General features: G+C 41.9%; 1 protein-coding gene across 10 annotated transcripts in view; it reads left to right on the forward strand.

Annotated features, from left to right (window-relative positions):
• The first annotated feature begins 2909 nt into the window (after nucleotides 1-2909).
• Nucleotides 2910-26084, forward strand: part of BACH1 (BTB domain and CNC homolog 1) — a 41297-nt gene continuing 18122 nt past the window's right edge. Inside the window, exons 1-4 of one of the 10 annotated variants that reach the window (XM_021070888.2) lie at nucleotides 2910-2993; nucleotides 4012-4146; nucleotides 4543-4737; nucleotides 4841-4928. The gene's annotated coding sequence lies outside the window, so the exon portion shown is untranslated. Of the gene's footprint in view, nucleotides 3669-4011; nucleotides 4240-4542; nucleotides 4738-4788; nucleotides 4929-10673; nucleotides 10925-26084 lie in introns of those variants that run through there. The other 9 variants (XM_084991913.1, XM_084991912.1, XM_084991914.1 and 6 more) reach the window with 9 other exon arrangements.

The following is a 26084-nucleotide window of genomic DNA, read 5'->3' on the forward strand; positions in this document are numbered from 1 at the left end:
TTTTCTGCCCTTTGCAGACATGTGACTATGGGGGAAGGTTCTCGGTGTTGTTTCTGACTCAGCACAAACATCCTAGGCTCCACAGGAAGGCACTTGCACCAAATATTTAGTAACTTTATGCGGGCTTGAAGGACTGGTTATATCAAGCTTTGTGCAGTCTTCTGCCACCTTTCTGCCTCCAACTCTACTCTTTTTTCTCTCACCTCCCAAACTGGGCGCAGAGCAATCAGGCTACACTCAGAACCCTGAAGGTTTTATCTTCTACCCAAAAGCACTTATATGTATGTATATGTGTGTGTTTATGTATGATTTCGAAAGTAGCATCTGAGAGAATAAGTTTCTCTACTTCATTATATAAATATATACAGCAGACTGAGGGAAATTGGGGGCATCATTATTTTATTTTTATTTTTATTTTTTTGGCTTTTTTAGGGCCGTCCACGAGGCATATGGAAGTTTCCAGGCCAGGGGTCCAATTGAAGCTACAGCCTCAGGCCTATGCCACAGCCGTAGCAACCTCAGATCCAAGCTGTGTCTGTGACCTACACCAAAACTGACAGCAACAACGCCAGATCCCTGACCCACTGAGCAAGGCCAGGGCTCGAACCCACATCCTCACGGATACTAATTGGATTCATTTCTGCCATGCCACAATGGGAATGCCCTAATTTGTAACTGAGGGAGATCTCCAGTGCTATCTCAGACGAAGGAGATGGACACAAGATAAATAAAAACAGGCTCAAAATTATACAATGTCTTCTACATATTTTGTTTTATTTAGCCCAGATCATTGGGTCACACTCAGACTTACGAAGTCAGAATCTTTAGAGGCAGAGCCTAGAAATCTGTTTTTTTTTTTTTTTTTTTAGGGCCACAAGTGCAGCATATGGAAGTTCCCAGGCTAGGGTTCGTATTGGCGCTGTAGCTGCTGGCCTACATCACAGCCATACCAAAATGGGATTTGAGCCTCGTGTGCAACCTACACCACAGCTCACGGCAATGCAGGATCCTTATCCTACTGAGCGAGGCCAGGGATCAAACCCGCATCCTCATGAATACCAGTGGGGTTTGTTTCTGCTGAGCCACCGTGGGAACAAATACCCCACAGATTCTTATGCACACTAAAGACTGAGTAGTCCTAACAGCCTTAATACTCTCAACGCCTTAATATACCTTTGTATGACTTTTCAAATAATTTAACATACCAGACCATATGCCATTTGTCCAGAGTAAAGGAGGAAGAGTTCCTCCCAAAGAGGAGGGTCTGTTCTTCCTCTAAGAGAAACTGCACAAGTGTGGGAGGAAGGAAAGATAGAATTCCACTGGCTTAGGGTGGAAGGAGAGTGAAGCCTCAAAAACTCTCAGGTGTGTGTAAGAACCCCAGTCATTTCATGTCTATTCTAAACTATTCTTTCCTCCCTTCTCACTAAATATTTGTATTCCACCATGAACTCAGGCAGCCTGGAACTGCCATCTGCCTCTTAACCTCTGGACTATTGCATATGTTCTTCCCTCCTTGGACGGCAGGGCCCCATTCTTCCCAGTTAAGACCCAATGCAAATGCTACCTTCTGCCTGATTCTAGGGCACGATGAATCCCTTCACTCCTTGGACCCTCTCGTCATTTTCTCGTGCATTTTGGATGTAACTCAAATGGCCCTAAGTCTCACAGCCTGTGAATGCAAACACAGTCATATTAGAGACAGTATCTGACTTTATTATATTGGAAGCTTTTTTATTATTTATTTATTTTGCCTTGGGAGGTCCAGGGCTATCTTCCGGTGAGCAAGAATGAGCTCATACATCCTGGTGCTGGTGCTGTCCAGCCACCAGTTTTTTTCGATCTCTCCACCTGAATTCAAAAGCCAATGGTAAAATCCTTTCACACAATCGGAACTTCAATCCGGTTGGCTGGCACAGTGTCAGTGCGCTGGGTCTCCCGCTAGATTGGTAAGCGCAGGCTTTGCCAGGGGAGCAACTTTTCGCAGAGCGGGTGCTTTGGACTCCAGAGATGCTAATTGGCTTGGGAACATAACTTAAAAACCTACAATTGGATAAACTCCAGAATAAACAACACAAGATGAAAATCTGACCAGGGCTTGAGATGGGCGGGCTGACATCGCTGGGCGCTGAACGTGGCTCCAAGTTTCCTGGCAGCCACCGCGTAAAAGGAACACCTGTTAGCGGACGCCGTTGTTTTCATTGTCAGACACAAGCAGGGCTGCCAGATGCTTTCTACAAAATCCTGGATGCACTTGATGCATCCCTATTGGCAGGTTTAGACACCTCGAGAACCTGGGAGACCCGCCGGCCCCAGGGAAAGGGTTTCCAGAAGCTACCCCCTCAGGTTTCCGGGGAGGGACTGGGTCAGGGCTCTCCCACTCTCGTGGTGTCCGCCGGCGCTCGATTCCGGGTGTCCCGGCAACACTTAGAGCGAGTAGGCCATCAGGCTTTTCCTTTCTGCTCTCAGCAGCAAAGGAGGAGGTGGTCCTCGGGTGCCTTTTTCCTTCAGGCAGCGGGTCGCGCTCGCAAAGGGGCACGGTGCGCGAAGGCTGCAGGATCCCATCATCGCCTCCCTGAGGCCTGCTCAGCCCCGGGCCTGCGAGGTCCCTCTCCACCTCCCCTCGCGTGGGCTTCAGGCTGCGCTGACGGAGCCGCACCGATCTTTGGAAAAGAGGACTAAGCCGCTGGTGGGGCGTGGCCTCCGTTGTGGGCGGGGTTTAGGCGCCTGGGAGCGGGTGGGGCGGGGCCTCGCGAGACAGGCCTACGGGGCGGGGCCTCGAGCGGGAGGGGCGGGGCTAGGGCCGGGAGGGGGCGGTGGCCGCGGCCGCAGAGGAAAGGAGGGGAGGAGACGGGGCGGGAGGGGGGGTGGAGAGAAGAGAAGGGGAGGGGGCGGCTGGCCGCGCGGAGGGAGTGAGTCACCTGATCGCTGCCCGCGCAGCCAGCCAGGCTTGCTCGCTGCAGTCAGTCGGGCCGCGCCGCGCCTCGGCTCTGGTGAGTGGTTCTCCTGTCCCGCGCGCCCTTCCTCGGGAGCGTCCGCGCGGCGGCGGCGCGCGGTCGGGGCCGCGGGCCTGTGAGGGGCGGCCCGCGGGCAGGTTCCGGGGAGGCGGCGGACGGGACCCTGGCGGCTGCTTTCTGGGCGGGGGTTACTAAGCGGGGCCCGTGGGGGGCGGCTGCGGTTCCCGTTCCTGGAAGTGGCCGCGTCCGCCGGAAGGGGTGACCGGTCGGTGCCCTGGGGCCGGGTGCTCGGCGCGCTCCGTTGTTTACGGGCCCGCGCTGTTCTTTACCCCGGGGCCGGCGGGCGGGGGGCTGGGCGCTCGCTTCCCCACCCCCGCCTCTTGGTCACCCGGGTCCGAGCCCGCGGCCCGCCCGGGCTGTGACACATCGGCACCGCCCGCGCTGCCGGGCCCGGCTCCGTATTGTCCTCCCGCCCCCTCCCACCACCCTCGGCCGCTGCCGCGTCCAGCGAGCTGTTGGCCTCCCGTCCGCCCAGTCTGGGTGTGTGTCGCGCGTGCAATCGCGTAAGACAGGCCGAGTTCGTGGCTGGAGCAAAAAACACCACCTTAAGGGGCTGGGTTTAGTGAAGAATGGTTTGGGGCCCCGGAGATCCGAGGGCCCCCTTTGTTGGAGTTGTGCCCGCACGTTGTAATTTAAGACTCCCACAGTCAGGTGAGAGAGATTTTGATCATAGAGACACCAGCTTTGTGTACGTCTAATGTAACACGAGTGCCGTGGCTTTCTGGTTTTTTTTTTTTTGCAGGGCAGTTTTATGTCATTGAGTAGCAAAGGCTTTTGTGCCCTGAGCCTGCTGCGTGAAATTTGGGCTGATTCAGGGTGTATAGCGTAGTAGTAATTGTGAAAGAACGTGTGTGGGAAAAACAAGCTACACTGTCAAGCTGGAAGGAACAAAGGCTGTTTTGTAGGAATGTCTGTCTTTTTGGAGAATTATATCAGTATTGGGTCTGTTACCCTGAAGGGTGCCACGACTAGGTCTTTGTTCATCTATGTCCAGGAAGGTTTGCCTTGAAAGCAGTTCCGAAAGATAAAGGCTGGAAAGACCGGACGTGGTAGTGACAGAGCGCTGGGGCGCTTCACATGGTCAAGCAGAGAAATGGGAAGAGGCTGGCTTGCTTCTTCCTGGTCCTGGGTAAGTGGTGCAAGGGCTGGGCTGGGCTTGAAGACGCTTGCCACTTCAGCCTTTGGATTAGAGAAGCCCAGGGCAGAAAAAAAAAGACATTCGGTGAGTCAGCTTGGGGTAGGATGGCCTTGGTTTAAGTGATTGCATGGCACCACGGCTTACTGTTGTTGTTTAACCTCTGGCTGTGTCAAGTGGTTTACTATTGTTCAATAGGTTGGTTGGCTAACAAGGTGGATGACTCCTTAAAAAAAGTTGGGTTGCTGAGTCATTCGCCCCAGCCTGAGAGGTAATTAGGAACAGCTGGTGCAGATAGGCTCATCACATGCCTCCACTATAAAAGGCCAAGGAGCACTCAAGAGGGGTTGCTTCTGAGGGCTGAAGCTGGGGTTGTCTCTGTTGGTACAGGTGATCGGTGGGTGAGGTGCCAGCACTCTTAGGAAGTGGCCAAGGAGTGCTGAGGTGGTGTTTAAACAGAGCAGCCTCGTGACCTGCTGCCTGAGAAGAAGTTTGTGCTGGAGAGAGCTGAAACTCAGAAAGAAATTCACAGCTAAGGGGTGACCTCCTAACAGTATTGTAACAAAAGCATTTATTCCTCTTAATGTATGGAGTGTTTTGTTTCCCTTTTTGTGGTTTTGTTGGTGTGTGGCTTATATCTTTTAGAAAGTGAATTTAGTTTGTTCTTCATATAGATTTTTTTTTTTAGGAGAACTGCAAACGGAGCCTTCCTCTTCGTTTTCATGGCCCCAGGCTTTTCATGCAGACACTGGTAGTTTCTGGTGGCTGAGAAGAGGGTAAGGAGAATGTGGGTGGAATTCATAGGTGTCTTTGGGGCAAGTCTGGAAAGAGCTGTCTAATGAGAGGCAAACCATGTGTATATCTGTTTCAGTATCTTCAGTCATGGCGCTGGGGTCTTTACATCTTGAAAATTACTTCTGGCTTTAAAAATGACCACAGGGCCCAAGCATATAGTCCCTGTTTAGGGATGGGAAATATGGAGTAGGGTTATCTGGCCTTTATCTGTGGTGAAAAGAGTGATTCTTATTCATGGTAGTTCATTTAAAACATTTGTAGTTGAAAAAAGTGCTTTACTTTTGGGACTGGAAGAAATTAGATATCATGAATTATTTAGGGGTTGGGACTTCTAAAGCAGATGGAAAATGAGTCATTTGGAAGAAAATACTAAACACTTGATTTTTAAAAACTTCACTTTTATATAAAATAAGAAAAACAATCTTCATTATATAGATTAACAGTAGTATGTGCATGTTATGTGATGTGGATTTATGCCCTGTGGAAACATAAAGAGTTTGTTAACCACTGCCAATAACACTCTGAACAACTGTTTTTTTGTTTTTTTTTTTTTAAACTTCTGATTTCTTCCCCAAAGCTGTCATCTTTCAAGTGTTCTTAGTGCATTTAATTTTTATTTCCTATGTAGTTCTGTTTTTTTTATGCTCTGTTTCAAAGATTAGCAGCTTGAGTATAGATGCCTTATTACATTGTTGACGTCCAGACTGGAAATAGCAAAAAATATAGAGTTGCTCCTTACGTATGATATCATGTATTTTGAATTTGGAGACAAGCCAGGCAGTTGGTTTGTTTCATGGATGTGCTCTGAGGTATAGTAATATACAGAAGGGTGTAATGGCACCACCGGAAGGTAATCCACATTTGAGCATGATTTGGATGTAACAAATTCCTCGAAGAATTACTCTGTACTGCTACTCCTTGAAGTCTGTATTTTGGGGGCCAAGTTTACAAGGAGCCCCTTGAACAAAGATTAATAACACTGCATATTCAGCAAATCACTTGGGAAGCAGCATTTTCTCCCTTGGGAGAATGTGATTTACTCAGAAAATCAACCTTCTAGGCATACTGGGGGATAATTAGTGTTTACCATTCAGTTAGGTCTCATAGATCATAAGCCTTTGCATTCCTGCACTGAGAGAAATGATGCTGAGAATAATGATTATAAGAACCCTTTAAAATGACCAGTTATCAGAGATTGTCTTCACAATGCTGATCCCTCCAATATTTATGTTTTAGAAGTCATCTCCTCCCAGTTTTCCAATGTTCTGTTAATGGGAGAATTTCCTTAACTCCCATTTCCTGAGGGTTCTACTCAATGGAGGGTGTATTTTATGTGGTGGAATGGATTACTTGTGAAACTATTTTGACTTTTTAAATGTGCCAAATAAGGAAATCTACTGAAGCCCAAAGTATGGGTAATTTGAACACCATTTGCAAGAACCTACACCCTTTGGAGAAAGTAAACATTTCATGACTGAAGACCTAACACCCACCATGAAACCTGGGCTTCTGGCTTATTGCATAGCATTAACAGAACTGAAGTTGTCGGTTTGATCATTGTACACTTGACAGAGAAACAGTAAGCAGAGCTGTTGAAAGTGGGAGATCTGGAGCCAGACTGCTCAAGGTCAAGTTCTTGTTCCATTACTTACCTGCTGTGAAGCCTTGGGCAAGTTTTTTCTTTTCTCTTTTTCTTTTCTTTTTTGTTTTTTTTTTTTAGGGCCACACCCATGGCAAATGGAAGTCCCCAGGCTAGGGGTCCAATGGGAGCTGCAGCTGCCAGCTTACACCACAGGCACAGCACTGTGGGATCCAAACCACATCTGTGACCTACACCACAGCTCACAGCAGCACTGGATCCTTAACCCACTGAGCAAGGCCAGGGATGGAACCTGCATCCTCATGGATACTAGTCGCTGAGTCATGATGGGAACTCCTTGAGCAAGTTTCTTCACCTAGTTGTGCCTCCTTTTCTCATCTGTAAAATGGGATGATGATAATAGAATCTGTATTGTAGGGATTGTTTGCAAATTAAAGTGCACTGATATGTGTTAAGTCTTAGAACAGTGCCAGCTCCATATTTAACATTAATACACATTGGGTCTTATTGTCTATTCTTCAGAATCAGGGAAATGCTCGGTTACAAAGCCACATGTTACAGCCTCCTTGAGCTGCATTTTAACCATTGATGACAGGAGAGACTGAGGAGAAGCATGTAGGTGTGTAGCAGGATTGTTGCTACTGGGAAAACAACTCAAGTGAACATTCTGACAAATCAGTAGCAGCATCTCAAACAAATATCTAACCTTTGAGGGTTAGGGACACAGGACGTAGCTTTTTATGAAAGGAATCTTAACAGTCTCAGCAAAATGTTCCAGAGGCAGTTATTACTGATTAACTGGAATGGGCATTTGAAGAAATAAAAGCACCTGCCATTCTGCATGTAATCTGTTCTTCATGTTATAGTTGAAGACACTGTGGTCCGGTAAGGTTAGTAGCTGTCTGCTCTCTTCTTGCTTATTAAGAACAGGACAGAACTCATTTCTGGATTTTCATTCTTGGCTTGTACATTGTGAACATTTAGAATGTGAATTTACCTGCCAGTTACTTCTTTAAATGACATGCCTGTGCTAAGGCAGAAAAATTATCCATGATAAATAGTGGATATGTTTAGCATATGGCTTCTTGCACCTGATAGTAATTTAGAAGGGTTGAGTCAAATATTTTTTTTTTTTTTTTTTGTCTTTTGTCTTTGTTGTTGTTGTTGTTATTGTTGCTATTTCTTGGGCCGCTCCCGCGGCATATGGAGGTTCCCAGGCTAGGGGTCAAATCGGAGCTGTAGCCACCGGCCTACGCCAGAGCCACAGCAACACGGGATCCGAGCCGCGTCTGCAACCTACACCACAGCTCACGGCAACGCCGGATCGTTAACCCACTGAGCAAGGGCAGGGATCGAACCCGCAACCTCATGGTTCCTGGTCGGATTCGTTAACCACTGTGCCACGACGGGAACTCCTGAGTCAAATATTTTGACCATCCTTTTGACTAGAGTGTAAGTTTCTTAATGATGAAGTTATATGTCTTCTGTTTTATTTCCATGGTACTTTGAATGCCTTGGCTTCAGTGTGTTTATTTAGTAAACTCTCAGTTGCTGCACTAGTGGTATAAACGGATTCAGTTTAGTTATATGGTTTTGAAATTTGGGAATTTTTAATAAGAGAGTGAAAGAGAACAATATAGATTCTACCTCTTCAGTTTTAAATGTGTACTGAGTTGAAACTCCTCGTCATTTAGAATTCTGCTTTCTGTTTCTATCATTGGTGTGAAGATTGAGGAAGCAGCTAGATTTAAATCATTGTTTTAGTTCATCTCCTGAGATAGAAAGAAAATTTGTCTTGTGACTTTTTTGTACTTGTAATTGACTTAGAATTGGATTGAGCAAAATGTGATTTGGGTTGTCTAGATGTTAAACCTCTTATGCATCTCATACTTTCCTTTAATATGATCACTCTTCTAGAACAGATCCTTTGTTTTGTTTAGGATTGGAGACAGTTTAGAGAATATTAATAGGATCATAAAAATTGCCCCCAAGCAAACATAAGGAACAAAGAAGTAGTGATTGCCAGGATTTCAGTTGTTAATGACTGTCATAGGAGCACAGTGGGCAAGCAGTGAAGTTACTGGGCTGCTGGCTCCTTTCTCAGTCCTGGCACAGTTAGAAAATGTACCTCTGTGCAGCTGAAGCTATGTGCAAATCATGGCCTTTTAAACATAAATTTAAGTCGTTTTTTTAACGCCTTAGGAAACATTAATTAAAGGGTATTTTTGTAAGAGAATAATTATTTCTGGCTTCTACCTGATAAAGTCATTTTCACTTTTTTTGTCATTTCTTTTTTTTTTTCATTTTTAAGTTTTATCGAAGTATAGTTGATCTATAGTGTTGTGATAATTCCTGCTCTACAGCAAAGTGAGTCAGTTTTACATTCTTTTTCAAATTCCTTTCCCATGTAGATTATCACAGAATATTGGGTAGAGTTCCCCGTGCTACACTGCAGGTCCCCATTGGCCAGTCATTCTGTATACCTCAGTGTGCATATGCCAAAACCAAACCCCCCAGCCCATCCTTACCCCTCCACCTGTCTCCTTTGGTAACGGTAAGGTTGTTTTCAAAGTCTGTGGTTTGTTTTTGTTCTGCAGATAAGTTCATTTGTATCTTTTTAAACACTTCCACATATAAGTGATATCATATGATACTTGTCTCTCACTGTCTGACTGACTTCACTTAGTATGATAGACTCTAGGTCCATCCGTGTTGCTGCAGAAAGCATGATTTCGTCCTTTTTGTGACTAATATTGCATTGTGTACATGTACTGCATTTCTTTAGCCATTCCTCCACCAGTGGACACTTAGGTTGTTTCCACCTCTTGGCTATTGTAAATAGTGCTGCTATGATCATTGGAGTGTGTGTATCTTTTCAAATTATGGTTTTCTCCAGATAGAGGCCCAGAAGTGGGATTGTTGAATTATGTGGTAGTTCTATTTTTAGTTTTTTGAGGATCCTCCATACTGTTTTCCATAATGGTTGTACCAGTTTACATTCCCACTAACAGAGTAAGAGGATTCCCTTTTCTCTGCACCCTCTCCAGCATTTATTGTTGGTAGACTTTTTGATCATGGCCATTATGGTTGGCGTAAGGTGGTACCTCATAGTAGGTGATTTGTCATTTCTTAAATTGGATCAGAGTCATAGTGGACACTTACACTCCACTTCCCCATCCCCCATTAAAGAGGAATTACACTAAAAAGGGTTTTATATCATGGGGTCATTTTTTCAATTCCTTTATGTCCTGGATATTGGTAATACCCCACCTCTAAGGGTATAGACTCATTTTGGTGGGGTATAGGAAGTGTCTTGCCTACATCTCCTGCCTTTTTCCCGTTAGTCTCTTCTCCTCACTGACTGATCAGCCTCTAGAATTCCCAGGAGAGATATTATGGCCTAAGGAGGTAAGCTCTTTGGGCCTTGTTGAAGAATTGGGAAGACCCATCGCTCAACTTCCTATTCGCTGGTATCTTCATGCCCTTAATGCCACACTGCTCTGAAATGTGCCGGTGTCTTTTGGAAGTCAGCTGAATCAGTAAGGAGAGTTACTTATCCATCAGAGAGTTTGCTGTAAAATATGGGGCTGTAAAAGATTTATTAGCCCTTCAAAAAATTTATTAGACTGTAAATTATTAGGTTGTCATTTTGGAGTAGTAAGTGGTTTCGGTAAGGTCAGTAATTTCATTAGTGTGTGTTTTGCACTGAAACATTTTATAAAATGTCAGGTACTTAGCAAATCTTGGCCCAAGACACTTTTCATTTTCAAAGTACCTAGTGTCTCTTTGTTTTTCTAAGGAATGTTCCCAGCATGGCACAGGGCTCTCCTCTAGATAGAATTTTTTACTAAAATTAGGAGGAGTAAGGAAAAAAAGCCATGGATGGCCCTTTTAATCAGTTTTTCCACATTAGTAAGAGACTTGTGAAGTAGAAAAGCATTTTGTCAGCTGAATAGGGTTCTTTGCTTACATGCCTTCATTCCAGCTGTCATCCAAAGAAATGAAAGGAAATGCTCGTTAGGGATGTCCAACTTTGCCTACGTAATTGTCTCTTTGTGGTGAAGGACTGTTGCAAGTAGTGTTCAAGCTCTAGATATATTTCTTTGTTTTTTTTTTTTTTTTTGTAGTATGTGTTCTGCCTATGAGGGCATGCCTCCCATCACTGGCCTGGTTTGTTGTCAGACCCCAGGTGGCCGGGACACCTTTTCCTCTGGAGCAGGTTGACGGCAGTGCCCACCAGTGGCGGAGATGCTCAGACACTAGCACACCTCCCTGCCTTTGGTTCTCAGATACCCGTGTGGAAATGTCCTCCTCTCTTCTACTGAGTCAGCTTGGATCAGCTGTCTGATCCCTGGAGCGTAAAGAACTATTGTGTTTGTGAGTTTCAAGGCTCTTTGGTCTTTTATCTTTCTGTGCATGCTGTTCCTCTCCCCCAACTTACACACAAAAACATATTCACCTTTCAGTGTGTGCGGATAGTAGGGTTGCTAAGCTCATTTCAGCATTCGTGGTGTGTCTACATGTTAGGTTTTGGGTTTACATTTGATTTGTGAAACAAATATTTGTACCTTTATATGCCAGGAACTTTTCTAGATATCGGCAATACAGGACTTTTCAGAGTTTACAGTCTGATGGGCACACCATTGCTATAGCATGTGTCAGTTGCTAAAATAGCAACATGTAAAATGTGCCATGAAACCATTGGATATAAGAAGCTTAAGTTTTGGGAAATTAGGCAAGCCTTAGGAATGTCAGTGATAAATGCATAGTTTAGTGGAGGACAGCACTTGTTTTGACAACACTTTTGAGAAGCTTAGCAATGAAGAGAGAGATTTTAGTAGGGGGAGTTTGGGTCAGGAAGGCTGTGTATCTGTGTATGTATGTATTTAAAAATAAGGTCAGTGGGAAAAGGTTTAAAATGCAGGATATGTCTTTATTTTGTCCGTGGCTAGTTCTTCTTATGGTTGCGAGGTGACTGCCGCAACTTCAAGTGTCACAAGTAAATATGATTAAGTTGCTTGGAAGAAGACTATTTTTCTTGTGTGTGTGATGTCTCTTTATCACTGATGAAAGCCTTTCCCAAAGGTGCATAATAGATGCCACCTCACTTCTCTGTTGGGTCAGCATTGCCTACATTTATGCCTAAATTGGTCAATGTCAAGGGAAGTGGGACCACTGTGATTGGCTTAAATGGTTTGTGATTCATCTTGGGTTGGGACTAGGATCTGCATCCCCAGAAACACATGGCCTGAGGTAGAGAGATTTGTGGGCACTTTCAGGATTTGGTTAGAAAATGAGGGAGTGAAGGGTACTGGCTGGTTCAGCAGTGTCATCTTTGCCTGTTTCTTACACCAACACTACACACAGACACATACCAGTGAGTAGAAAAAGAAATGTGGAGTTACCGTTGTGGGTCAGTAGAAACATATCTGACTAGCATCCACAAGGACGAGGACGCAGGTTTGATCCCTGGCCTCTCTCAGTAGGTTAAGCATCCAGTGTTACCGTGAGCTGTGGGTAGGTTGCAGACGCGGCTCGGATCTGGCATGGCTGTGGCTGTGCACGCAGCTGCAGCTCCGATTCAACTCCTGGCCTGGGAACTTCCATATGCTGCAGGTGTGGCCCTAAAAACAAACAAACAAAAAAAAAAAAAAAGAAAAGAAAAGAAATGTGGTTGACTTTGGATTTGGAGTTTTATGTCTTTTTCCCTTTTATTTCGTCATATTTCCTACTATAGTCAAGTATTATTTTTACAATCAGATCAAATAAATGTTTTATTTTAAAATGATTTCAAAATTGAATTGTTGCCCAAAAAATTACATGTAGAAGGAATATATTTTCTTCAGGACTCTAAACACCTCTAAAATTCTCTGTGATTCTCCTAATACTTTCAGGCAGAGGAGAATATGTAATTATATCTTGCAGCTTCTGATTGTTTCTATACCAAGAGGGCCATTCTCTCTTCCTCTGAAGGGCGAGCTCTGTGATGTCTGCGGCTCTCACTGAGTGGTGAGGCTTGGATAGAATCGACTTCTTGAATCTCAGATACAAACAGGAACGTCACTCCCTCTCCACATACCCATTCTTCTTCTAGAAAGGCACTCTGTCCTGTGGTTAGCTTATTTGCCTTTTCCTTCAGACTTCAAGAATAGTTCCACTTTAATTTTATACACTGTTCCTGTAGCCTCCTAAAGTTCTTAGAGCACTTTGACATGTTCAGAGGACTTTGTCATTCTTGTTCCTACTTCTCAGTTGCAGGTTTTGGTACTTTGTATGCTATGGGAAAGGCAAGCGGATGATGTAAATACATAAACACTTAGAGCTGTAAATTTGCAAAATAGAAAATAATCATGATTTTATTTTCTATTGGAGGTATGAATAGCTCTGATGGTTAGGGTAGGCTTCTGAAATGGTATTACTTTTGTGGTAGAATTTAGAAAGTCTTAGCAATACTGCCAAAATTATTTTCATCTCAGACAAAAGGCAATAGTATTTACCTACTCAGTTGTTCCTCAGATATTATTTGAACTGAGAAATATTTCAGCTCTTTTTTTTTTTTTTTTTTAGGCCTCAAATTATGACTGATTTGACTAGATCTTGTGGTTATGTATTGGAAAGTAACTTTTGAGGGCTTAGGTGGAAAGTCGACAGCTCATTTAGAGATGGCAATTTTGATTCCCAAGTTAACATAGAAACAAGAAGTAGATGAAAAATTTTTAGTTTTAGCTTTGTATACTGAGATACCTAGCACTATAGTAGCTATCAAGGATTAGTAGATTAGGTTATCTTTAAATATAAGGCATTTTAATTTAGTACCTCTACTGAAATTTAAAAGTTTCAAATCCATGATTCATGAAATTTTCTAATTGCTCTACTATAATTTCTGCCTTATTAACATTGTTACTTAACATTCCCCCACCCCCATTTTTTTGGACTCAAATTTATTCTGAGCTGGGGCGATAAGGTGTTTAAGGAATGGTTAGGAATTTGAAGGGCACCTTTTTCAGTTACTTTGCATGTTATATTTGTCACCTCTTAGACCTACAGTGAGTCATTCTGACCTAGATCTAGTTTTGGGGCTTTCACTTCCTCTAAGCAATCAGAAATAAATAATGTGGATCATGGTTACAGTTTTCACAGTTTGAAAACAAAATGACATGAATATGGGACAAGAAGACTTAATATTCTGCATTGAGAGGAATTTTAAGGGAGCTCCAGCATTATGTCCTTCTTTTAATTTTCCATATGTAGTTCGGAATAACTATAGACTTTAAGTTCAGCATAGGTTAGTTTCAGACTTTTTTAAATGATACATGAGATTGTTTATATAATCTAAGAAGTGTTAATCAGAAATTAATTCTCTAAACATTGAGTCATAAGAGAGATTTTCTGTTGCTTAAATGTCCTTTGAATCTGCTTGTCTAAAGTTGTTCTTGTTATACACAGAGGATCCTTGAGGCATTTTTGTTTATTCTTGTTTTTTCATCCTCCTCACTTTTACCCCCACCTTCAACACAGCTTTGCTACTTAGGTCATGTAATATGAATTGAAATGTAATATTTGGACCTGGGGGCAGAAGACCCTTGTTTTTCCTTTTTAAAAATTTTATGGCTGCACCCTCAGCGTATGGACGTTCCCAGGACAGGGATTGAATCCGAGCCACAGCTATGACTTATGCCACAGGTACAGCAATGCTAGATCTTTTAACTCACTGCACTGGGCTGGGGATTGAACCTGCACCTTGTAGTGACCTGAGCCACTACAGTCTGATTTTTAACCCACTGTGCCACGGCAGAAACCCCAGAGACCTTTTTAAACTCTAAGTTACTGATCTTCTCAGGGCTTCAGATTCCTCATCTGTAACCGAAGTGGGGAAGTGGGTTGTATTGGATGAATGTGCTCTTTTGGTTAGGAATTCTTTAGGTCTGTGAGATTACCAACTATCTTGAGCAGTGTGTATCATTTTAATACTTTCTTTTTTATCTTGTTGAGATCTTTATTAGGCTTACTGACATTCGTAAATGTTCATGCATCTCTATTTTGTATATTAACTCCTAGGTTCCTAGAACCTTGTAGCATACAGTTTTCTTTTGTTCACGTGCATAAAGATGGCAAGTAGGAAGAATAAAATGTTAATTGTCTTGTGCTAGGCACTGTGCTATCAAAGCACCAAATCAGGGGTTCCCGTTGTGGCACAGTGGTTAGTGAATTGGACTAGGAACCATGAGGTTGCAGGTTCAATCCCTGGCCTTGCTCAGTGGGTTAAGGATCCAGCGTTGCTGTGAGCTGTGGTGTGGGTCGCAGACACGGCTCAGATCCCGCGTTGCTGTGGCTCTGGTGTGGGCCGGTGGCTGCAGCTCCAGTTGGACCCGTAGCCTGGGAATCTCCGTATGCCGTGGCAGTGGCCCAAGAAATGGCAAAACGAAAACAAAATAAAACAAAACAAAACAAAAAAAAACACAAAGTGCCAAATCATTCAGTCCTTACAGTAAGTGTTGATGTTGTTTTCTTTCTGGGGAACCAGAAGGGTGAGCTCAGATCTTCCAGAAAATCACACATTTGGTAATATCTGCAAAGCCTTGATGATATCCCAGTACCTCCTTCTTCACAATATCAAGCTGCTGGTAGTGTGAAAATAACCTAAGACTGATTTTCTTTTGCATTTCATAATTCTGCATATTTGTTTAGCGCTTATCCTTTTCAAAGGACTTTGTGACAAGTAGGGCAGGGGCTCCCTCCTTAAGTCTCAAGGATGTCCATTTGCCCGTGTTCACAGAACTAGACCTGATTTGATGGGTCTTTTCTCCTTATTTTCTTGTAAAAGGGTTCTCTTTTTCCTTAGCAAAGCATCTTTTTATTTTAAATTTCTGTAACATTTTATTTATTGTTTTGTTAGTATTATGAAGATATCAGTGGAGGCTACTGTGTTTTCGAGTTGCCCATGAAGTTTCCATATAGTGACAGCCCGATACCCATGATGACTAGAGGAAATATCCATTATAAGGGGGGAGAAAGTAACTGACATTCTTTGGGAGCCTTTAAGAAAACTGAAATTAATGTGAACTGTATTTTTTCCAGAGGCATATTTTTTTTTGTTTGTGGTTTGTCTATTTGAACATTTTTCTGATTATAAATATGTGTTTATATGGTTAAGAATTTGGATGCAGAAACAAAACTTACCTCAGTGTAAAATTGTTAATATTTTGATGTACATTCTAACTAGAGGTGGAGGAAAGAAGGTTTCGGACATGTTAAATGTGAGATGCCTGTTAGATGTACAAGTAGTAATTTGAATGTGCAGTTGGGTATTTGAGGAGGAAATTCAACACAGTGGTGGAGATTATATCAAATACAAATATGAGAGTGTGAGGCAAATCCACGAGATGGTGTGCTTGCCGTGACTCTGGATGAGTTCACGCAGGGAGGAGGAGAGAGTTCTGAGGTTTGGAAGAAGGGGGTGGGTCCACTAAAGGGACAAGTGGCTGTGAGTGAAGTGGAAAGTCAGAAATTATGCTATCTGGGGAGTTCCCCCTGCGGCCCAGCAGAAACGAATCCAACTAGTATCCATGAGGATGCGGGTTCAATCCCTGGCCTCGCTCAGTGGGTTAAGGATCCAGCATTGCCATGAGCTGTGGTGTAGGTTGCAGACTTGGCTCGGATCTGGCGTTGCTGTAGTGTGGGCCGGCAGCTGAAGCTCTGATTTGAGCCCTAGCCTGGGACCTTCCATATGCTGTGGGTGTGGCCCTAAACAAAACAAACAAACAAACAAGAAAAAAAAAGAAAGACATTATGGAATCCAAGAAGCCAAGTGAAGAAAGGATTTCAGGGAGGCAGTGATCAGTCCTCCGTTGAACATTGCTGAGATGCTGTGTAAAAGCCTGAAAACTTGACATTTGGCACGGTGAAGGCCACTGATCGTCACAAGGTGGTTCCCATGGAGTTTGGTGAAAAGGCCTGATTTTAGGCTCAAACGACTTTAGGAGAGAGGAAAGTGGAGATACTCTTCGGGGGAGTTAACTATAAAGATGAGCAGTGAATTTTCCTATAGTTAGGGTATGGGGAAGGTCAAGACATGTTAAGGGGAGAGCCATTACGGTATTTTCATATAATGGAAATGTTGTGTATTCATTTTTTCCCTCTTATTTTCCTTGGTGAGACTTTGTAGAAGTTTGTCAATATTTTTGGTCCTCTTAAAGAATCAGCTCATGGTTTAGTTCATGAGTTCTGTCAAAAGCAGGTACAGAATTTTGTTATGTGAGTGTGTTTTTTTGGACAGAAGTACAATAGATTTTATCAGGTTCTGTAAGTCAGAGAACCCTTGCTCTGTCTGGTTTGACAGTTCAACAGCTTGTTTCCCTGAAAGATACCTTTCAGTTTTTAAAGAATCTGTTTGAATTGGTATCTTTGTCAGTATGAAATATTAAACAGTATATATAACATTGCTCCCAAACAAGAAATTTCACTTTATTTTTTTCTGCATTTTCTCTCTCTCAGTTTTGTCAAAATAATCTAAGATTTTAGTTGAAGATTGATTTTTTTCTTTACCAAATTCCTCTTCTATTTGAAGAATTTTTAAAAAGTTGCTTTAAGATTTGCAGCCAAGTTATAAACAGTTTAGACTTAACTGTTTCCCTATTTCTTGTTTACTATGTATTTAAACATCTTTTAAGTATGTTTTTACAGAGTATTTCATATTGTTGATTTAAAAACAATAGATTTATCATAAAGCAACTTCATCTGTTACACCCCACCTAATCCCTAATTTTGATTCAAAGATGATAATCATCTTTATCCATTTCTTCTACTTAATTTTTTTTTGGTGGTTACCTCTGTGTCTCTAAGATGTTTATATATCATTTTATTTATCAACCTAAGCTGTCATCTGTTTACTTTCTGTTACCATCCATGTAGATTTCGTTTGCTTTTACCATCCCCTTCACCTGTATTTATAATCACTCCATTTTTGTTTTTGGTCACCTCTACAACTCCCAATTTTTTTTTTTAATTTGATCTCATTAATCTACAGCAGTATCTTTTCACTCTGTACATTATAAGTCATATAGAAACGCTGTCTTTCCTTTCAGTTCTCTCTGATTCAGTCTCTCAGTCTGTCCCTTTATTTTGTCAAGGTTAATAATTACATTTCATTTTATAACTGTGATTGTCTTCCATTATTTGTCTGTTCTGAAAACCAGTTACCAGTGTTCATGTTATTATGCCTGTGTCAATATTGGGCACTGGAAACCTAAGTAACGTGTTATTCTTTCTTTCTAGTTTGTGTCACCTTGTGCTACTCAAAAACATTTCCAATGTCAAATTCGAATAATAGCTAACAATTAATTACTGAGCACTCATACGTGTCAGGCACTGTCCTTGGGCATTATTTATATTATTATTTCATTTGATTCTTTCAGCAAAAAGTACTACTCTTGTCCCTTTATTGAAAAAAGGGGGAGGATTGTCAGAGAGATGTGAAGTAATTTACCCAACTGACAGGGTTGTCATCAAGCTATAAAGCTTAGGTGTGCTCTCTGATAATTAATCTCTGTCCTCCTTATCTGATCCCCGCTGATTGTGGGCTCTTACTTATGTTTGGGGTGAATACTTTGCAGGTGGTGTAGGAATGAGTGTGCCCTTGAAAGAGGCTGAGTTTGAGAATTTTACTCTTTAGGGGAATTGTTAGGAATTTTCACACTTTGCTTCCCCCTGCCCCAGGTTTTTTATAGGAATCCTAAATTAACTGGGAGAGTAACTACTGCACCTTCCTTTCTGCCCATCATTGCTTATCTTAGAAAACCTACAGTTAACGTCATATTTCATGGTGAAATATTAAACACTTTCCTTATAGGAGAATGAGGCAAGGATGCTCTTCCTCACCTCTTTATTCATTTGCAATAAGGGGAAAAAAGAAATAAGTATAAAGATGGGAAAGAATTAAAACTGTCTTTATTTGCAGATGACATGATTGCCTCCATAGGAAAGTCTAAGGAGGAGTTCCTGTTGTGGTACAGCGAGTTAATCTGACTAGTACACATGAGGAAGTGGGTTAAATCCCTGGCCTTGCTCAGTGGCTTAAGGATCTGGTGTCGCTGCAAGCTTTGGCGTAGGTCACATTTGCAGTTTGGATCTGGCATTGCTGTTACTGTGGTGTAGGCCAGCAGCTGCAGCTCTGATTCAATCCCTAGCCTGGGAACTTCCGTATGCTGCAGGTGTGGCCATAAAAAACAAAAAACAAAAAAAAACAAGAAAAGCCTAATGAATCTAAGAAGTAACTATCAGAACTAATAAGTAAGGTTACGGAGAATTCAAGATTAATATTAAACAATAAATTTTATGTTTACATAATAGCAGAAAACTAGAAAATGAAGTTTAACAGACAAATGCATTTATAGTAACTACAAATCACCACAAAATACTTAGGAATAAATTTGACAAAAGAGATGTAACACTTCTTTACTAAGAAACAGAATAATTCGGAGAGAAATTAAAGACCTAAATGGATGAAGAAGTATTCCATGTTCCTACATCAGAAGACTCAGTTTGTCAGATGTCAGTACTCTCAAAATTGCTGTATAGATTTACTGCAATCCTAATCAAAATTCTACTGGCTCTTACAACTCAAGAAGGAAGCAGCCCAGTTTAAAATGGGAGAAGGGAGTTGCCACAGTGAGTTAAGAATCTGACTGCAGTGGCTTGGGTTGCTGCAGAGGTTCAGGTTTGGTCCCAGGCCTGATGCAGTGGCTTAAAAGATCCAGCATTCCTGCAGCTGCTGTATAGGTCTCAGCTGTGGTTCAGATTCAATCCCTAGACAGGAATCTTCCATATGCTGCGAGTACAGCCATTAAAAAAAAATTAAAATGGGCAGAACAACTGAACAGGCATTTCACAAAACAGGATGCACACATGGACGATAAGCATATTTAGAGATCTTCAATATCATTACCCATTCAGAAATGCTAACTAAAACCACAATGATGTACCACTGTATATTTATTAGGATACCTAAGATTAAAAAGACTGATAGTATCGAGGCTGATGAGAATATGGAGCAGATGGAGCTGTCATACAATGCTGGTAGCAATGAAAATGATATACTTACTTAATTACTTTGGAAAAGTGTTTTAGCATTTTCGAAGAAATCAAAGAGAAACCTACTATATTTGAAGAAGTCAAACAGAAATCTACATATCACTTAGCTTATCCACTCCTAGGTATTTAGTTATCCAAGAGAATTGAAGTATATGTCCATGCAGATGGTCGTTGACGCTTTATTACAGTAATCCCAAACTGTAAACAGTGCAGCTGTCTGTCTTTATTACAATACATAGTCCATCAGCAGTTAAATTGGTAAACAAATGGTGTTGACATCCTTGTGGAGTAGTAGTCAGCAGTAAAAATCCCAAGCATGTGATGTGTGCAGCCTCATTGTCATTAAGCCGAGTGAACGAAACCCCCAACCCAAATGCATAATGTGTCATTTCATTTATATAAAAATGGAACACTAGAAATGTATGCTCATTGAAAGTGACATAAAGCAAATCGTTGGTTACCTGGAGCCAGGGGAATGGGGAGGTGGAGACCTCACAGAGGCATGTGGAATTTTGAGGAGTGATGGAAATTTATCTTGATTGTGTGGTCCTTTTATTTGCTGTACAAGTGTCAAAACTCATTGAATTAAATAGTGCAGGGAGTTCCTGGCTCAGCAGGTTGTGGCTCAGCAGGTTAAGAACCTGACCAGTACATACGAGGATGCGGGTTTGATCCCTGGCCTCACTCAGTGGGTTAAGGGTCCGGCATTGCTGAGAGCTGTTGTGTAGGTCGCAGGTGCGGTTCAGATCTGGCATTGCTGTGGTTGTGGCGTAAGCAGGCAGCTGCAGTTCCAGTTTGACCCCCTAGCCTGGGAACTTCCATGTGCTGTGGGTGCCGCCCTAAAACGAAAAAGAAAAAAAAAAAAAAAAAAAACGGGGGTGGGGGGAATGATAACAGGAAGAGGCTTATTTTGAAAAAGATTTTTTTCCTATGAGCATCTCCACCTTAAATTTAAAAAAAAAAAGTTTTTAAAGGCCTTTAAAGGAAAGACAAAGGACAAAAGGTGTAAACACATGAAACGGTTGGGTCTTTGCCATGCTCTTAAAAATAGAGGACAAGGCTCACCTAATTTCAGAACAGTTAAAACTCTGGGTATCTTGGGTGTATTGTAAAAGGAACTGGCTTAGAGGATTTTGAAGCTAAGGAGGGAGCCAAGACCAGAGGCATGGTATGAGGAATTTGCCTGTCTCCTGAAGACCCTGCCCTGAAATTGAGTGAGGCAAAAGAAATGGACAGGATGATGGAGGTGGTGGTAGGCAGAAGCAGTAAGGAGAAAAAGGCAGAAATTCCGAATGGCTGTGAGAACGGGGGGTGGTGGGGGGGAGGCAAGATCTAAGAAACTCAACCATGCTGTAGGTGGAGGGCACTGCTTTTATATGAAGGCGGAGATAGTTGCCTGTTGTGCCATTTCTGAGGTCCAAGGTCACTAATCATTCATGCCCAGCCGTACACATATATGCCCCCCTTGGCTAACAGATCTATTTTAAAAACAGTTGCTCTCATTAATTGAATGCTACGGCTAAATGAGAATTGACCAGAAAATAGATTTCGGTTTGGAGTCTTACTGTAGATACCTTTAGGAGTGTCCTCATTTCTGTGTAAATTGGTCACGATGATCGTTGTCACCTCTTTCACCCCCAGGTATCATGTTCATTTTGAACATCTCTAGGTCATGTTCTTCTTGAATGTCGGGATTGTCTTTTGTGTTTGCATGGCATCTAGGCTGTTGTGTGGTACAGGTAGGCACTTGCAGAAAGAATACTCGTCATTGTTCAGTGAAGATAAAGGATGTTTGGATGATAATCTTTCCCTTTTAAATGAATCCTTGGTATTAGATTACAGAGTGTGTGCCCTTCAACATTAAGAATTAAAAAACACTGAAGTCTTGTGAGACTCCAGGTGAATAAAATTCAAGCTCTTTTGTACACCCGGAGCTTTGTCCTCATCTGAGTTTCTGTTAGGAAGCATTGTAGATCTGGCTCCATGATTGAATAGTCACCTCGGGTTTTAAAAGTTTTTTTTTTTTTTTTTAAGTAAATTATCTTTAAAGTTATTAAAATGTGATAAAGCCATAGCATCTTATTTCATTTAAAAAATGATTTTGAGGCGTTCCTGTCATGGCTCAACTAAAATGAATCTGACTATAGGATGCAGGGTCAATCCCTGGCCTTGCTCAGTGGGTTAAGGATCTGGCAATGCTGTGAGCTGGGGTGTGGGTCACAGATGCTCCTTGGATCTGGCGTGGCTGTGGCATAGGCCAGCACCTGCAGCTCTGATTCAACCCCTGGCCTGGGAACCTCCATATGCTGCAAGTTCGGCCCTAAAAAGACCAAAAAAAAAAAAAAAAAAAGAGAGATTTGGAACGCAGGAGCATCTAGTAGTAACTATGTTAAAGCTTACACTGTGTATATTGAGCAGAGTACAGAAGTTATTTCCAAATGAGGTGCAAAAACTTTAAAATGCCTGTTCATCCTTTGTCAGCATTACTGAGTGAATCAGCAATTTGCTCAGGTCAGTGAACCTTTATTTTGGAGTATAACAATAGTTTCTGTTTCCAGGAATATAAAAAAATTCAGGTGTAGCATAGGAATCTAAATTTGGTGTTAATAAATTAACAGAATTTAAGTCTGGAAGACTCTGTGAGGTGCTCTATTTTGCTGTCTAGGTTTGAGAAATGTTTGATGGTGACTGAGAGATATTAGAAGGATATACACCATTCTTACCTGGCTCAGTCATTAATTAGGTAACGTTATTTGGTAAACCTGAATTTATGACTTAGATGATTTTCAGAATTAGGATACTGAATTTCAGGACAGCTTTAGGTAGTGCTCTGTAATGATGAGGCCAAGGTCAAGTAGTTAGTTATATTGGCTGTGTTTATAGTTGCCAACCTTTGCTCTTCTCCTGCCAGTTTCCTGCAGATATGCTTGTAATGCTTCTAGCTCCCAGAGCTGGGGCTCCCTTTTGCACTTCCTGACTCCGGAAAAGTTATCCAAGGACTTTTCTCCAAGTACTTGGCTAAGTGGCATTGTTCCCTTACGTATCGGAATAGCTGACTGTGCTGTGTTTGGAAGAAGATGTAGATGATCTGGGTTTTGGATTTGTACTCAAAATGCCAAGTCATTCATTCAGAAGCAAGTACCTGCATTGGGCCAGGTAATCTGTTATATGTGTGACTTATGGCAGAGAACAAGTCATGTAAGGTTTTGACATTTAAGCTGAGACCTAAGAGGTGAGGAGTTAGCCAGCTGAAAAGCAGAAGTCTAGGGAGTGGGCATAGCATGTGCAAAGATCCTGAGGTTGGAAGGACCTTGGTGCCTGTAGGGCAGGAGGGAAGGATGGTCAGGCTGTGGAATAGCAAGAGTGGGAGACAAAGGCCTGAGATAAAGGTGGATTAATAGACAGACAATCTGACCATGCAGATCTGGCAAACATGCTAAAGATTTGGAATTGATGTTAAGAAATTTGGAAGACGTTGTGGGATTTTGGTCAAGGGAGATGTAACTTTGATGAAGGAGCGTACATTGAAAGGGATCCAGAGGGGCTTGAGGCTTTTGTTATTTTTATTATCATCATCATTAATAGCAGCTAATATTTATTATTTGTTTGCTCTGGGGCAGCCACTGTGTTCAATCCTTTACCCTCATTGTCTTATGTAAGCCTCAGAACAACCCAGTGAGGTGCTGTTACTCTCCTTGTTTTATAGGTGAGGAAACCGAGACACAACCCAGAGAGGTTGAGCAGGTTGTCCAATGTGGTAAATAGTAAGTGGCAGAGCTGACATTTGAACCCAGATGGTGTGTGGTTCTAGATGTTGTTCTCTTAGCTGATGGGCTTGTGTTTTCAAAATATGGTCCATTATTGGCTCTTAAGATTTGAGTGGTTCACAACTGGATTTTTTAAAAAAATAAAACAGAGTAGAAATTAAAGTACGTTGCACTAATAAGGATAAAATGTTGATGTGTGAAACTTTGTGTCACTATTTTTTTACATGACTGTATTTGTACTGTGTGAGTTTGTAAGCCATTGCAAGAGGCTAACAGGATATGTCTAGGTAAGAGCCAGTGATGGCGTGGACTGGAATGGCGGCAGTGCGGACAGAGAGAAGTGGGTCTCAGCTGTAAGAGGCAGAGGGCACCAGGTCATGGATGGGAGGAGATTGGATACAGGGGCAAAATGTGGGAGTGCTAGGGATGGTGGGAGCAAGATCAGTCCACTTTAAGGAAGACTGACCTTTCTTAGAGGGGTCCTCCCAGGTAGCTCTTTGTTTCACTACCTGATTCTCTAGCTTCTCTCTGCTGCAGCTGATGAGATTTACAGTTGGCATTGACCCAAATCTGTAAGCTGGCCATGAACATGTGTGGTGACCTGTAACCCAAAATTGCTTAAACAGAGGGTTAAACCAAGAATAAATTCTCTTTCTTGAATTTGAGGTGAGTAGTGAGCAAACTGGTGGCAATGGGCCACACAAACACATGTGGGCTAATAACTAAGTAGCTTTGGAGTGAAGGTATGAGCTTTGTTTTATGTAAACGTATCTTTCATTTATTTAGGTGTTCTTCAATGTCTTTATATATATATATATATATATATATATTACAAAGTAATTACCACCAAAGGTCTAGTTACCATCCATCACCAACCATACATTTGATTCTTTTCACCTCCGTTGCCCACCCCAGCTCCATTCCCATCTGGTAACCACCATACTCTTCTCTGAATATGTGAATTTTATTTAATTCTGTTTTCTTTTAGACTCCATTATATGAGTGAGCTCATATAGTATTTGTCTTTCTCCATCTGACTTATTTCACTTAACATTGTATCCTTACAATCCATCCGTATTGTCGCAAATGGCAAGATTTTATTTTATTTTCAGCTGAGTAGTAGTCCATTATAAATACATGCCACTTCTTCTTTTATCCATTCATTCATTGATGGACATTTATATTGTTTCCATATCTTGGCTATTGTAAGTAATGCTGCAGTGAACATAGGGATTTGTATATCTTTTCAACCTAGCATTTTCGTATTCTTTGGAGAAATACCCAAAAGTGGAATGGTTGGATTATATGGTAGTTCTATTCTTAATTTTGCGGGGAATTTCCCTGTTGTTTTCCATAGTGGCTTCAGCAATTTACTTTCTCACCAACAGAATACTAGGGTCAGATTAGTATAGATTTAGTGGTTTGCAAGGCAGATGATAGGAAAGAATAAGGAGGGCAGGGACTTGTACAGGGACGTGGCAAGGCACGTGGTCATTTGTTAAATCTGGCTTGGCTGGGGGGGGGGGTGTACAGTCTTAGAGCAGGTGGAAGGCAGTGGTCTGTGTGCCTTTGAATGCTGGTTCCTTCCCGCTACTCCTAACACTTAACTCCTCGTGTTGATAACTGAAATATTAAGACCAGTAGCTAAAGGGAATTTACTATTTTGTATGGGCACAACCCCAAAGTCGAGTTAGTTCTAGTACATGATTTTGTAGTTGCCATGATTTCATGTGGTACACTGAATCAGTAAATGAGAGGTTGTGATCCTTAACCTTGGGTAGAGTTTAACCACATAGGGAGAGAGTTTATATTCATTGACTGTTTCCGAGGAACTTATTATCTCAGCTATAATGAACACCTTAAAAATAAATACATAAGTGAAATAGAATTTATAAATGCATTTCACATGTTTATGACTAAGACAACCCTGACTTTAAGGTAGAATTCACCCTAGTCTGTTTTAACTTTAGTAGTTCTTAGTTTTCCTTTCATTTCTGTTTTAGAATATAGGGAATCTGAAAGCAGTAACATTTATTCAGTTACTGAATATTTGAAGGCTTTCTTGTTTCAGACGGTGAGAGAGGTGTCAGAAGATCAAAAGGGGATGACCCCTATGAGGAGCTGAAATATGTAGACAAAATTGGGACCACCCTTTCTTTTTGCCAGTAGTATGTATGTACGTGATCAAAAAATGTTTGGGCGCTACTATATGTTACTATGTACTTTTAAAAATAAACATTTTTGAGAACTTTCTCTTACGTTTTAGCATTTTGAGAAAACCGAGAGTTTCTATATATGGTAAACCGTAATTTTAATGATGGAGTAGTCATATTTGTTGCCTACATTTTATACTGTCAAGTAAGACTTGTGATGTAAAAAAAGACCATTTACTGGAGTTCCTGCTGTGGTGCAGTGGGTTAAAGACCCAGCCGGCATTGACTCTGTGGCAGCACGGGTTTGATCCCCAGCCCAGTGGGTTAAGGATGCAGCATTGCCGCAGATGTGGCATAGTTCTCAGCTGAAGCTCAGATTCCATCCCTGGCCCAGAAACTTCCATATGCTGTGGGTGTGGCCAAAAGAAGAAGAAGAAGGAAAAAAAAAGGACTCATTACCAAGATCCAGCCTGACATATTGGAGTCTTTAGATCAACGTCATTTTCTTCTTTGTGCTGAAGGAACTGT

The sequence above is a fragment of the Sus scrofa genome, chromosome 13 (genome assembly GCF_054392235.1).
Source record: "Sus scrofa isolate SSC_HxYL_T2T_F1_AM1 chromosome 13, Sscrofa_HxYL_maternal_Yorkshire_Landrace_v2.0, whole genome shotgun sequence".
Lineage (NCBI taxonomy): Eukaryota > Metazoa > Chordata > Mammalia > Artiodactyla > Suidae > Sus > Sus scrofa.